This window comes from Daucus carota, chromosome 1 (genome assembly GCF_001625215.2).
Source record: "Daucus carota subsp. sativus chromosome 1, DH1 v3.0, whole genome shotgun sequence".
Taxonomy (NCBI): domain Eukaryota; kingdom Viridiplantae; phylum Streptophyta; class Magnoliopsida; order Apiales; family Apiaceae; genus Daucus; species Daucus carota.
The window spans coordinates 13,643,649-13,657,654 of NC_030381.2; positions in this window are offsets into that span (position 1 = coordinate 13,643,649).

The window sequence follows — 14,006 nt, forward strand, 5'->3', positions numbered from 1 at the left end:
ACTCGTTGAGCTTGAAAACATCTTGTAGCTTCATTATTGACAGATTGAAGTTGGAAACAACTTGTAGTTTAATTCCAGACTCGTTTGAAATTGAAAACAACTTGTAGCTTCATTTTGGTTGTTTGAAATTGGAATCAACTTGTAGTTTCATTTTTGAATCGTTTGAGCTTGTAAACCACTTGTAGCTTTATTATTGACTAGATTGAAGTTGGAAACAACTTGTAGCTTCATTCCAGACTCGTTTGAAGTTGAAAACAACTTGTAGTTTCATTTTTGGTTGTTTGAAATTGGAATCAACTTGTAGTTTCATTCTTGACTCGTTTGAGCTTGAAATCAACTTGTAGCTTTATTATTGACTAGATTGAAGTTGGAAACAACTTGTAGCTTCATTCCAGACTCGTTTGAAGTTGAAAACAACTTGTAGTTTCATTTTTGGTTGTTTGAAATTGGAATCAACTTGTAGTTTCATTCTTGACTCGTTTGAGCTTGAAAACAACTTGTAGCTTTATTATTGACTAGATTGAAGTTGGAAACAACTTGTAGCTTCATTCCAGACTCGTTTGAAACTGAAAATTACTTGTAGCTTCATTTCGGTTGTTTGAAATTGGAATCAACTTGTAGTTTCATTCTTGACTCGTTTGTGCTTGAAACAATTTTTAGCTTCATTATTGACTAGATTGAAGTTGGAAACAACTTGTAGCTTCATTCCAGACTCGTTTGAAGTTGAAAACAACTTGTAGTTTCATCATTTTTGGTTGTTTGAAATTGGAATCAACTTGTAGTTTCATTCTTGACTCGTTTGAGCTTGAAAACAACTTGTAGCTTTATTATTGACTAGATTGAAGTTGGAAACAACTTGTAGCTTCATTCCAGACTCGTTTGAAGTTGAAAACAACTTGTAGTTTCATTTTTGGTTGTTTGAAATTGGAATCAACTTGTAGTTTCATTCTTGACTCGTTTGAGCTTGAAATCAACTTGTAGCTTTATTATTGACTAGATTGAAGTTGGAAACAACTTGTAGCTTCATTCCAGACTCGTTTGAAGTTGAAAACAACTTGTAGCTTCATTTTTGGTTGTTTGAAATTGGAATCAACTTGTAGTTTCATTCTTGACTCGTTTGAGCTTGAAACAACTTGTAGCTTTATTATTGACTAGATTGAAGTTGGAAACAACTTGTAGCTTCATTCCAGACTCGTTTGAAACTGAAAACAACTTGTAGCTTCATTTTCGGTTGTTTGAAATTGGAATCAACTTGTAGTTTCATTCTTGACTCGTTTGTCTTGGAAACAATTTTTAGCTTCATTATTGACTAGATTGAAGTTGGAAACAACTTGTAGCTTCATTCCAGACTCGTTGAAGTTGAAAACAACTTGTAGCTTCATTTTTGGTTGTTTGAAATTGGAATCAACTTGTAGTTTATTTTTGAATTCGTTTGAGCTTGTAAACCACTTGTAGCTTCATTATTGACTAGATTGAAGTTGGAAACAACTTGTAGCTTAATTCCAGACTCGTTTGAAGTTGAAAACAACTTGTAGTTTCATTTTTGGTTGTTTGAAATTGGAATCAACTTGTAGTTTCATTCTTGACTCGTTTGAGCTTGAAATCAACTTGTAGCTTTATTATTGACTAGATTGAAGTTGGAAACAACTTGTAGCTTCATTCCAGACTCGTTTGAAGTTGAAAACAACTTGTAGTTTCATTTTTGGTTGTTTGAAATTGGAATCAACTTGTAGTTTCATTCTTGACTCGTTTGAGCTTGAAACAACTTGTAGCTTTATTATTGACTAGATTGAAGTTGGAAACAACTTGTAGCTTCATTCCAGACTCGTTTGAAGTTGAAAACAACTTGTAGCTTCATTTTTGGTTGTTTGAAATTGGAATCAACTTGTTTTCATTCTTGACTCGTTTGAGCTTGAAAACAACTTGTAGCTTTATTATTGACTAGATTGAAGTTGGAAACAACTTGTAGCTTCATTCCAGACTCGTTTGAAGTTGAAAACAACTTGTAGTTTCATTTTTGGTTGTTTGAAATTGGAATCAACTTGTAGTTTCATTCTTGACTCGTTTGAGCTTGAAACAACTTGTAGCTTTATTATTGACTAGATTGAAGTTGGAAACAACTTGTAGCTTCATTCCAGACTCGTTTGAAGTTGAAAACAACTTGTAGTTTCATTTTTGGTTGTTTGAAATTGGAATCAACTTGTAGTTTCATTCTTGACTCGTTTGAGCTTGAAATCAACTTTTAGCTTTATTATTGACTAGATTGAAGTTGGAAACAACTTGTAGCTTCATTCCAGACTCGTTTGAAACTAAAAATTACTTTTAGCTTCATTTTCGGTTGTTTGAAATTGAAATCAACTTGTAGTTTCATTCTTGACTCGTTTGTGCACGGAAACAATTTTTAGCTTCATTATTGACTAGATTGAAGTTGGAAACAACTTGTAGCTTCATTTTTGGTTGTTTGAAATATGAATCCACTTGTACTTTATTTTGACTCGTTGAGCCCGAAAACAACTTGTAGCTTCATTATTGACAGATTGAAGTTGGAAACAACTGTAGTTTAATTCCAAACTCGTTTGAAATTGAAAACAACTTGTAGATTCATTTTTGGTTGTTGAAATTGGAATCAAATTGTAGTATTATTTTTGACTCGTTTGAGCTTGTAAACCAATTGTAGCTTCATTATTGACTAGATTGAAGTTGGAAACAACTTGTAGCTTAATTCCAGACTCGTTTGAAGTTGAAAACAACTTGTAGTTTCATTTTGGTTGTTTGAAATTGGAATCAACTTGTAGTTTCATTCTTGACTCGTTTGAGCTTGAAATCAACTTGTAGCTTTATTATTGACTAGATTGAAGTTGGAAACAACTTGTAGCTTCATTCCAGACTCGTTTGAAGTTGAAAACAACTTGTAGTTTCATTTTGGTTGTTTGAAATTGGAATCAACTTGTAGTTTCATTCTTGACTCGTTTGAGCTTGAAAACAACTTGTAGCTTTATTATTGACTAGATTGAAGTTGGAAACAACTTGTAGCTTCATTCCAGACTCGTTTGAAGTTGAAAACAACTTGTAGTTTCATTTTTGGTTGTTTGAAATTGGAATCAACTTGTAGTTTCATTCTTGACTCGTTTGAGCTTGAAATCAACTTGTAGCTTTATTATTGACTAGATTGAAGTTGGAAACAACTTGTAGCTTCATTCCAGACTCGTTTGAAGTTGAAAACACTTGTAGTTTCATTTTGGTTGTTTGAAATTGGAATCAACTTGTAGTTTCATTCTTGACTCGTTTGAGCTTGAAAACAACTTGTAGCTTTATTATTGACTAGATTGAAGTTGGAAACAACTTGTAGCTTCATTCCAGACTCGTTTGAAACTGAAAATTACTTGTAGTTCATTTTCGGTTGTTTGAAATTGGAATCAACTTGTAGTTTCATTCTTGACTCGTTTGTGCTTGGAAACAACTTTTAGCTTCATTATTGACTAGATTGAAGTTGGAAACAACTTGTAGCTTCATTCCAGACTCGTTTGAAGTTGAAAACAACTTGTAGCTTCATTTTTGGTTGTTTGAAATTGGAATCAAATTGTAGTTTATTTTTGACTCGTTTGAGCTTGTAAACACTTGTAGCTTCATTATTGACTAGATTGAAGTTGGAAACAACTTGTAGCTTCATTCCAGACTCGTTTGAAGTTGAAAACAACTTATAGTTTCATTTTTGGTTGTTTGAAATTGGAATCAACTTGTAGTTTCATTCTTGACGCGTTTGAGCTTGAAAACAACTTGTAGCTTTATTATTAGACTAGTTTGAAACTGAAAAATTACATGTAGCTGTTCATTTTTCGGTTTTTTGAAATTGGAATCAACTTGTAGTTTCATTCTTGACTCGTTTGAGCTTGAAATCAACTTGTAGCTTTATTATTGACTAGATTGAAGTTGGAAACAACTTGTAGCTTCATTCCAGACTCGTTTGAAGTTGAAAACAACTTGTAGTTTCATTTTGGTTGTTTGAAATTGGAATCAACTTGTAGTTTCATTCTTGACTCGTTTGAGCTTGAAAACAACTTGTAGCTTTATTATTGACTAGATTGAAGTTGGAAACAACTTGTAGCTTCATTCCAGACTCGTTTGAAGTTGAAAACAACTTGTAGTTTCATTTTGGTTGTTTGAAATTGGAATCAACTTGTAGTTTCATTCTTGACTCGTTTGAGCTTGAAACAACTTGTAGCTTTATTATTGACTAGATTGAAGTTGGAAACAACTTGTAGCTTCATTCCAGACTCGTTTGAAACTGAAAATTACTTTAGCTTCATTTTCGGTTGTTTGAAATTGAAATCAACTTGTAGTTTCATTCTTGACTCGTTTGTGCACGGAAACAATTTTAGCTTCATTATTGACTAGATTGAAGTTGGAAACAACTTGTAGCTTCATTTTGGTTGTTTGAAATTGAATCAACTTGTACTTTTATTCTTGACTCGTTGAGCCCGAAAACATCTTGTAGCTTCATTATTGAACAGATTGAAGTTGGAAACAAGCTGTAGTTTAATTCCAAACTCGTTTGAAATTGAAAACAACTTGTAGCTTCATTTTGGTTGTTTGAAATTGGAATCAAATTGTAGTATTATTTTTGAATCGTTTGAGCTTGTAAACCACTTGGAGCTTCATTATTGACTAGATTGAAGTTGGAAACAACTTGGAGCTTAATTCCAGACTCATTTGAAGTTGAAAACAACTTGTAGTTTCATTTTTGGTTGTTTGAAATTGGAATCAACTTGTAGTTTCATTCTTGACTCGTTTGAGCTTGAAATCAACTTGTAGCTTTATTATTGACTAGATTGAAGTTGGAAACAACTTGTAGCTTCATTCCAGACTCGTTTGAAGTTGAAAACAACTTGTAGTTTCATTTTTGGTTGTTTGAAATTGGAATCAACTTGTAGTTTCATTCTTGACTCGTTTGAGCTTGAAAACAACTTGTAGCTTTATTATTGACTAGATTGAAGTTGGAAACAACTTGTAGCTTCATTCCAGACTCGTTTGAAGTTGAAAACAACTTTAGTTTCTTTTTTTTTGGTTGTTTGAAATTGGAATCAACTTGTAGTTTTCATTCTTGACTCGTTTGAGCTTGAAATCAACTTGTAGCTTTATTATTGACTAGATTGAAGTTGGAAACAACTTGTAGCTTCATTCCAGACTCGTTTGAAGTTGAAAACAACTTGTAGCTTCATTTTTGGTTGTTTGAAATTGGAATCAACTTGTAGTTTCATTCTTGACTCGTTTGAGCTTGAAACAACTTGTAGCTTTATTATTGACTAGATTGAAGTTGGAAACAACTTGTAGCTTCATTCCAGACTCGTTTGAAGTGGAAATTACTTGTAGCTTCATTTTCGGTTGTTTTGAAATTGGAATCAACTTGTAGTTTCATTCTTGACTCGTTTGAGCAAGGAAACATTTTTAGCTTCATTATCGACTAGATTGAAGTTGGAAACAACTTGTAGCTTCATTCCAGACTCGTTTGAAGTTGAAAACAACTTGTAGTTCATTTTTGGTTGTTTGAAATTGGAATCAAATTGTAGTTTTATTTTTGACTCGTTTGAGCTTGTAAACCAACTTGTAGCTTCATTATTGACTAGATTGAAGTTGGAAACAACTTGTAGCTTAATTCCAGACTCGTTTGAAGTTGAAAACAACTTGAGTTTTTCATTTTTGGTTGTTTGAAATTGGAATCAACTTGTAGTTTCATTTCTTGACTCGTTTGAGCTTGAAACAACTTGTAGCTTTATTATTGACTAGATTGAAGTTGGAAACAACTTGTAGCTTCATTCCAGACTCGTTTGAAGTTGAAAACAACTTGTAGTTCATTTTTGGTTGTTTGAAATTGGAATCAACTTGTAGTTTCATTCTTGACTCGTTTGAGCTTGAAATCAACTTGTAGCTTTATTATTGACTAGATTGAAGTTGGAAACAACTTGTAGCTTCATTCCAGACTCGTTTGAAGTTGAAAACAACTTGTAGTTTCATTTTTGGTTGTTTGAAATTGGAATCAACTTGTAGTTTCATTCTTGACTCGTTTGAGCTTGAAAACAACTTGTAGCTTTATTATTGACTAGATTGAAGTTGGAAACAACTTGTAGCTTCATTCCAGACTCGTTTGAAACTGAAAATTACTTGTAGTAGCTTCATTTTTGGTTGTTTGAAATTGGAATCAACTTGTAGTTTCATTCTTGACTCGTTTGAGCTTGATGGAAACAATTTTTAGCTTCATTATTGACTAGATTGAAGTTGGAAACAACTTGTAGCTTCATTCCAGACTCGTTTGAAGTTGAAAACAACTTGTAGCTTCATTTTTGGTTGTTGAAATTGGAATCAAATTGTAGTATTTTTTTTTAATCGTTTGAGCTTGTAAACCACTTGTAGCTTCATTATTGACTAGATTGAAGTTGGAAACAACTTGTAGCTTAATTCCAGACTCGTTTGAAGTTGAAAACAACTTGTAGTTTCATTTTTGTTGGTTGTTTGAAATTGGAATCAACTTGTAGTTTCATTCTTGACTCGTTTGAGCTTGAAATCAACTTGTAGCTTTATTATTGACTAGATTGAAGTTGGAAACAACTTGTAGCTTCATTCCAGACTCGTTTGAAGTTGAAAACAACTTGTAGTTTCATTTTTGGTTGTTTGAAATTGGAATCAACTTGTAGTTTCATTCTTGACTCGTTTGAGCTTGAAAACAACTTGTAGCTTTATTATTGACTAGATTGAAGTTGGAAACAACTTGTAGCTTCATTCCAGACTCGTTTGAAACTGAAATTACTTGTAGCTTCATTTTCGGTTTTGAAATTGGAATCAACTTGTAGTTTCATTCTTGACTCGTTTGAGCTTGGAAACAACTTTTAGCTTTATTATTGACTAGATTGAAGTTGGAAACAACTTGTAGCTTCATTCCAGACTCGTTTGAAGTTGAAAACAACTTGTAGCTTCATTTTTGGTTGTTTGAAAGGAATCAACTTGTAGTTTCATTTTGACTCGTTTGAGCTTGAAACCACTTGTAGCTTCATTATTGACTAGATTGAAGTTGGAAACAACTTGTAGCTTCATTCCAGACTCGTTTGAAGTTGAAAACAACTTGTAGTTTCATTTTTGGTTGTTTGAAATTGGAATCAACTTGTAGTTTCATTCTTGACTCGTTTGAGCTTGAAATCAACTTGTAGCTTTATTATTGACTAGATTGAAGTTGGAAACAACTTGTAGCTTCATTCCAGACTCGTTTGAAGTTGAAAACAACTTGTAGTTTCATTTTTGGTTGTTTGAAATTGGAATCAACTTGTAGTTTCATTCTTGACTCGTTTGAGCTTGAAAACAACTTGTAGCTTTATTATTGACTAGATTGAAGTTGGAAACAACTTGTAGCTTCATTCCAGACTCGTTTGAAACTGAAAATTACTTGTAGCTTCTTCATTTTGGTTGTTTGAAATTGGAATCAACTTGTAGTTTCATTCTTGACTCGTTTGTCTTGAATGAAAAAATTTTAGCTTCATTATTGACTAGATTGAAGTTGGAAACAACTTGTAGCTTCATTCCAGACTCGTTTGAAGTTGAAACAACTTGTAGCTTCATTTTTGGTTGTTTGAAATTGGAATCAAATTGTAGTATATTTTTTAATTCGTTTGAGCTTGTAAACCACTTGTAGCTTCATTATTGACTAGATTGAAGTTGGAAACAACTTGCAGCTTAATTCCAGACTCATTTGAAGTTGAAAACAACTTGTAGTTTCATTTTTGGTTGTTTGAAATTGGAATCAACTTGTAGTTTCATTCTTGACTCGTTTGAGCTTGAAATCAACTTGTAGCTTTATTATTGACTAGATTGAAGTTGGAAACAACTTGTAGCTTCATTCCAGACTCGTTTTAAGTTGAAAACAACTTGTAGTTTCATTTTTGGTTGTTTTGAAATTGGAATCAACTTGTAGTTTCATTCTTGACTCGTTTGAGCTTGAAAACAACTTGTAGCTTTATTATTGACTAGATTGAAGTTGGAAACAACTTGTAGCTTCATTCCAGACTCGTTTGAAGTTGAAAACAACTTGTAGCTTCATTTTTCGGTTGTTTGAAATTGGAATCAACTTGTAGTTTCATTCTTGACTCGTTTGAGCTTGAAATCAACTTGTAGCTTTATTATTGACTAGATTGAAGTTGGAAACAACTTGTAGCTTCATTCCAGACTCGTTTGAAGTTGAAAACAACTTGTAGTTCATTTTTGGTTGTTTGAAATTGGAATCAACTTGTAGTTTCATTCTTGACTCGACTCGTTTGAGCTTGAAAACAACTTGTAGCTTTATTATTGACTAGATTGAAGTTGGAAACAACTTGTTTCATTTATTCCAGACTCGTTTGAAGTTGAAAACAACTTGTAGTTTCATTTTGGTTGGTTGTTTGAAATTGGAATCAACTTGTAGTTTCATTTCTTGACTCGTTTGAGCTTGAAATCAACTTGTAGCTTTATTATTGACTAGATTGAAGTTGGAAACAACTTGTAGCTTCATTCCAGACTCGTTTGAAGTTGAAAACAACTTGTAGTTTCATTTTTGGTTGTTTGAAATTGGAATCAACTTGTAGTTTCATTCTTGACTCGTTTGAGCTTGAAATCAACTTGTAGCTTTATTATTGACTAGATTGAAGTTGGAAACAACTTGTAGCTTCATTCCAGACTCGTTTGAAGTTGAAAACAACTTGTAGCTTCATTTTCGGTTGTTTGAAATTGGAATCAACTTGTAGTTTCATTCTTGACTCGTTTGTGCACGGAAACAATTTTTAGCTTCATTATTGACTAGATTGAAGTTGGAAACAACTTGTAGCTTCATTTTTGGTTGTTTGAAATATGAATCAACTTGTAGTTTCATTCTTGACTCGTTTGAGCTTGAAAACAACTTGTAGCTTTATTATTGACTAGATTGAAGTTGGAAACAAGCTGTAGTTTTCCAGACTCGTTTGAAGTTGAAAACACTTGTAGTTCATTTTTGGTTGTTTGAAATTGGAATCAAATTGTAGTATTATTTTTGAATCGTTTGAGCTTGTAAACCACTTGGAGCTTCATTCCAGACTCGTTTGAAGTTGAAAACAACTTGTAGTTTCATTTTTGGTTGTTTGAAATTGGAATCAACTTGTAGTTTCATTCTTGACTCGTTTGAGCTTGAAATCAACTTGTAGCTTTATTATTGACTAGATTGAAGTTGGAAACAACTTGTAGCTTCATTCCAGACTCGTTTGAAGTTGAAAACAACTTGTAGTTTCATTTTTGGTTGTTTGAAATTGGAATCAACTTGTAGTTTCATTCTTGACTCGTTTGAGCTTGAAAACAACTTGTAGCTTTATTATTGACTAGATTGAAGTTGGAAACAACTTGTAGCTTCATTCCAGACTCGTTTGAAATGAAATTACTTGTAGCTTCATTTTCGGTTGTTTGAAATTGGAATCAACTTGTAGTTTCATTCTTGACTCGTTTGAGCTTGAAACAACTTGTAGCTTCATTATTGACTAGATTGAAGTTGGAAACAACTTGTAGCTTCATTCCAGACTCGTTTGAAGTTGAAAACAACTTGTAGCTTCATTTTGGTTGTTTGAATTGGAATCAACTTGTAGTTTCATTTTTGACTCGTTTGAGCTTGAAAACCACTTGGAGCTTCATTATTGACTAGATTGAAGTTGGAAACAACTTGTAGCTTCATTCCAGACTCGTTTGAAGTTGAAAACAACTTGTAGTTTCATTTTGGTTGTTTGAAATTGGAATCAACTTGTAGTTTCATTCTTGACTCGTTTGAGCTTGAATCAACTTGTAGCTTTATTATTGACTAGATTGAAGTTGGAAACAACTTGTAGCTTCATTCCAGACTCGTTTGAAGTTGAAAACAACTTGTAGTTTCATTTTTGGTTGTTTGAAATTGGAATCAACTTGTAGTTTCATTCTTGACTCGTTTGAGCTTGAAAACAACTTGTAGCTTTATTATTGACTAGATTGAAGTTGGAAACAACTTGTAGCTTCATTCCAGACTCGTTTGAAGTTGAAAACAACTTGTAGGCTCATTTTTGGTTGTTTGAAATGGGAATCAACTTGTAGTTTCATTCTTGACTCGTTTGAGCTTGAAAACAACTTGTAGCTTTATTATTGACTAGATTGAAGTTGGAAACAACTTGTAGCTTCATTCCAGACTCGTTTGAAACTGAAAATTACTTGTAGCTTCATTTTCGGTTGTTTGAAATTGGAATCAACTTGTAGTTTCATTCTTGACTCGTTTGAGCGCGGAAACAATTTTTAGCTTCATTATTGACTAGATTGAAGTTGGAAACAACTTGTAGCTTCATTCCAGACTCGTTTGAAGTTGAAAACAACTTGTAGCTTCATTTTTGGTTGTTTGAAATTGGAATCAAATTGTAGTTTTATTTTTGACTCGTTTGAGCTTGTAAACCACTTGGAGCTTCATTATTGACTAGATTGAAGTTGGAAACAACTTGTAGCTTCATTCCAGACTCGTTTGAAGTTGAAAACAACTTGTAGTTTCATTTTTGGTTGTTTGAAATTGGAATCAACTTGTAGTTTCATTCTTGACTCGTTTGAGCTTGAAATCAACTTGTAGCTTTATTATTGACTATATTGAAGTTGGAAACAACTTGTAGCTTCATTCCAGACTCGTTTGAAAGTTGAAACACTTGTAGTTTCATTTTGGTTGTTTGAAATTGGAATCAACTTGTAACTTGACTCGTTTGAGCTTGAAAACAACTTGTAGCTTTATTATTGACTAGATTGAAGTTGGAAACAACTTGTAGCTTCATTCCAGACTCGTTTGAAGTTGAAAACAACTTGTAGCTTCATTTTTGGTTGTTTGAAATTGGAATCAACTTGTAGTTTCATTTTGACTCGTTTGAGCTTGAAACCACTTGTAGCTTCATTATTGACTAGATTGAAGTTGGAAACAACTTGCAGCTTAATTCCAGACTCGTTTGAAGTTGAAAACAACTTGTAGCTTCATTTTTGGTTGTTTGAAATTGGAATCAACTTGTAGTTTCATTCTTGACTCGTTTGAGCTTGAAAACAACTTGTAGCTTTATTATTGACTAGATTGAAGTTGGAAACAACTTGTAGCTTCATTCCAGACTCGTTTGAAGTTGAAAACAACTTGTAGTTTCATTTTTGGTTGTTTGAAATGGAATCAACTTGTAGTTTCATTCTTGACTCGTTTGAGCTTGAAAACAACTTGTAGCTTTATTATTGACTAGATTGAAGTTGGAAACAACTTGTAGCTTCATTCCAGACTCGTTTGAAACTGAAAACAACTTGTAGCTTCATTTTCGGTTGTTTAAATTGGAATCAACTTGTAGTTTCATTCTTGACTCGTTTGAGCTTGGAAACAACTTGTAGCTTTATTATTGACTAGATTGAAGTTGGAAACAACTTGTAGCTTCATTCCAGACTCGTTTGAAGTTGAAAACAACTTGTAGTTCATTTTTGGTTGTTTGAAATTGGAATCAACTTGTAGTTTCATTCTTGACTCGTTTGAGCTTGAAAACAACTTGTAGCTTTATTATTGACTAGATTGAAGTTTGAAAACAACTTGTAGCTTCATTCCAGACTCGTTTGAAACTGAAATTACTTGTAGCTTCATTTTCGGTTGTTTGAAATTGGAATCAACTTGTAGTTTCATTCTTGACTCGTTTTGCTTGGAAACAATTTTAGCTTCATTATTGACTAGATTGAAGTTGGAAACAACTTGTAGCTTCATTCCAGACTCGTTTGAAGTTGAAAACAACTTGTAGCTTCATTTTTGGTTGTTTGAAATTGGAATCAACTTGTAGTTTATTTTTTTTGACTCGTTTGAGCTTGAAAACAACTTGTAGCTTTATTATTGACTAGATTGAAGTTGGAAACAACTTGTAGCTTCATTCCAGACTCGTTTGAAGTTGAAAACAACTTGTAGTTTCATTTTTGGTTGTTTGAAATTGGAATCAACTTGTAGTTTCATTCTTGACTCGTTTGAGCTTGAAATCAACTTGTAGCTTTATTATTGACTAGATTGAAGTTGGAAACAACTTGTAGCTTCATTCCAGACTCGTTTGAAGTTGAAAACAACTTGTAGTTTCATTTTTGGTTGTTTGAAATTGGAATCAACTTGTAGTTTCATTCTTGACTCGTTTGAGCTTGAAAACAACTTGTAGCTTTATTATTGACTAGATTGAAGTTGGAAACAACTTGTAGCTTCATTCCAGACTCGTTTGAAGTTGAAAACAACTTGTAGCTTCATTTTTGGTTGTTTGAAATTGGAATCAACTTGTAGTTTCATTCTTGACTCGTTTGAGCTTGAAAACAACTTGTAGCTTTATTATTGACTAGATTGAAGTTGGAAACAACTTGTAGCTTCATTCCAGACTCGTTTGAAACTGAAAATTACTTGTAGCTTCATTTTCGGTTGTTTGAAATTGGAATCAACTTGTAGTTTCATTCTTGACTCGTTTGCACGGAAACAACTTTTAGCTTCATTATTGACTAGATTGAAGTTGGAAACAACTTGTAGCTTCATTCCAGACTCGTTTGAAGTTGAAAACAACTTGTAGCTTCATTTTTGGTTGTTTGAAATTGGAATCAAATTGTAGTTTATTTTTGATTCGTTTGAGCTTGTAAACCACTTGTAGCTTCATTATTGACTAGATTGAAGTTGGAAACAACTTGTAGCTTCATTCCAGACTCGTTTGAAGTTGAAAACAACTTGTAGTTTCATTTTGGTTGTTTGAAATTGGAATCAACTTGTAGTTTCATTCTTGACTCGTTTGAGCTTGAAATCAACTTGTAGCTTTATTATTGACTAGATTGAAGATGGAAACAACTTGTAGCTTCATTCCAGACTCGTTTTAAGTTGAAAACAACTTGTAGTTTCATTTTTGGTTGTTTGAAATTGGAATCAACTTGTAACTTGACTCGTTTGAGCTTGAAAACAACTTGTAGCTTTATTATTGACTAGATTGAAGTTGGAAACAACTTGTAGATTCATTCCAGACTCGTTTGAAGTTGAAAACAACTTGTAGCTTCATTTTGGTTGTTTGAAATTGGAATCAACTTGTAGTTTATTTTTGACTCGTTTGAGCTTGAAACCACTTGTAGCTTCATTATTGACTAGATTGAAGTTGGAAACAACTTGTAGCTTATTCCAGACTCGTTTGAAGTTGAAAACAACTTATAGTTTCATTTTTGGTTGTTTGAAATTGGAATCAACTTGTAGTTTCATTCTTGACTCGTTTGAGCTTGAAATCAACTTGTAGCTTTATTATTGACTAGATTGAAGATGGAAACAACTTGTAGCTTCATTCCAGACTCGTTTGAAGTTGAAAACAACTTGTAGCTTTCATTTTTGGTTGTTTGAAATTGGAATCAACTTGTAGTTTCATTCTTGACTCGTTTGAGCTTGAAAACAACTTGTAGCTTTATTATTGACTAGATTGAAGTTGGAAACAACTTGTAGATTCATTCCAGACTCGTTTGAAGTTGAAAACAACTTGTAGCTTCATTTTTGGTTGTTTGAAATTGGAATCAAATTGTAGTTTCATTCTTGACTCGTTTGAGCTTGAAAACAACTTGTAGCTTTATTATTGACTAGATTGAAGTTGGAAACAACTTGTAGCTTCATTCCAGACTCGTTTGAAACGAAAATTACTTGTAGCTTCATTTTCGGTTGTTTGAAATTGGAATCAACTTGTAGTTTCATTCTTGACTCGTTTGAGCTTGAAAACAACTTGTAGCTTCATTATTGACTAGATTGAAGTTGGAAACAACTTGTAGCTTCATTCCAGACTCGTTTGAAGTTGAAAACAACTTGTAGCTTCATTTTTGGTTGTTTGAAATTGGAATCAACTTGTAGTTTATTTTGATCGTTTGAGCTTGAAACACTTGTAGCTTTATTATTGACTAGATTGAAGTTGGAAACAACTTGTAGCTTCATTCCAGACTCGTTTGAAGTTGAAAACAACTTGTAGTTT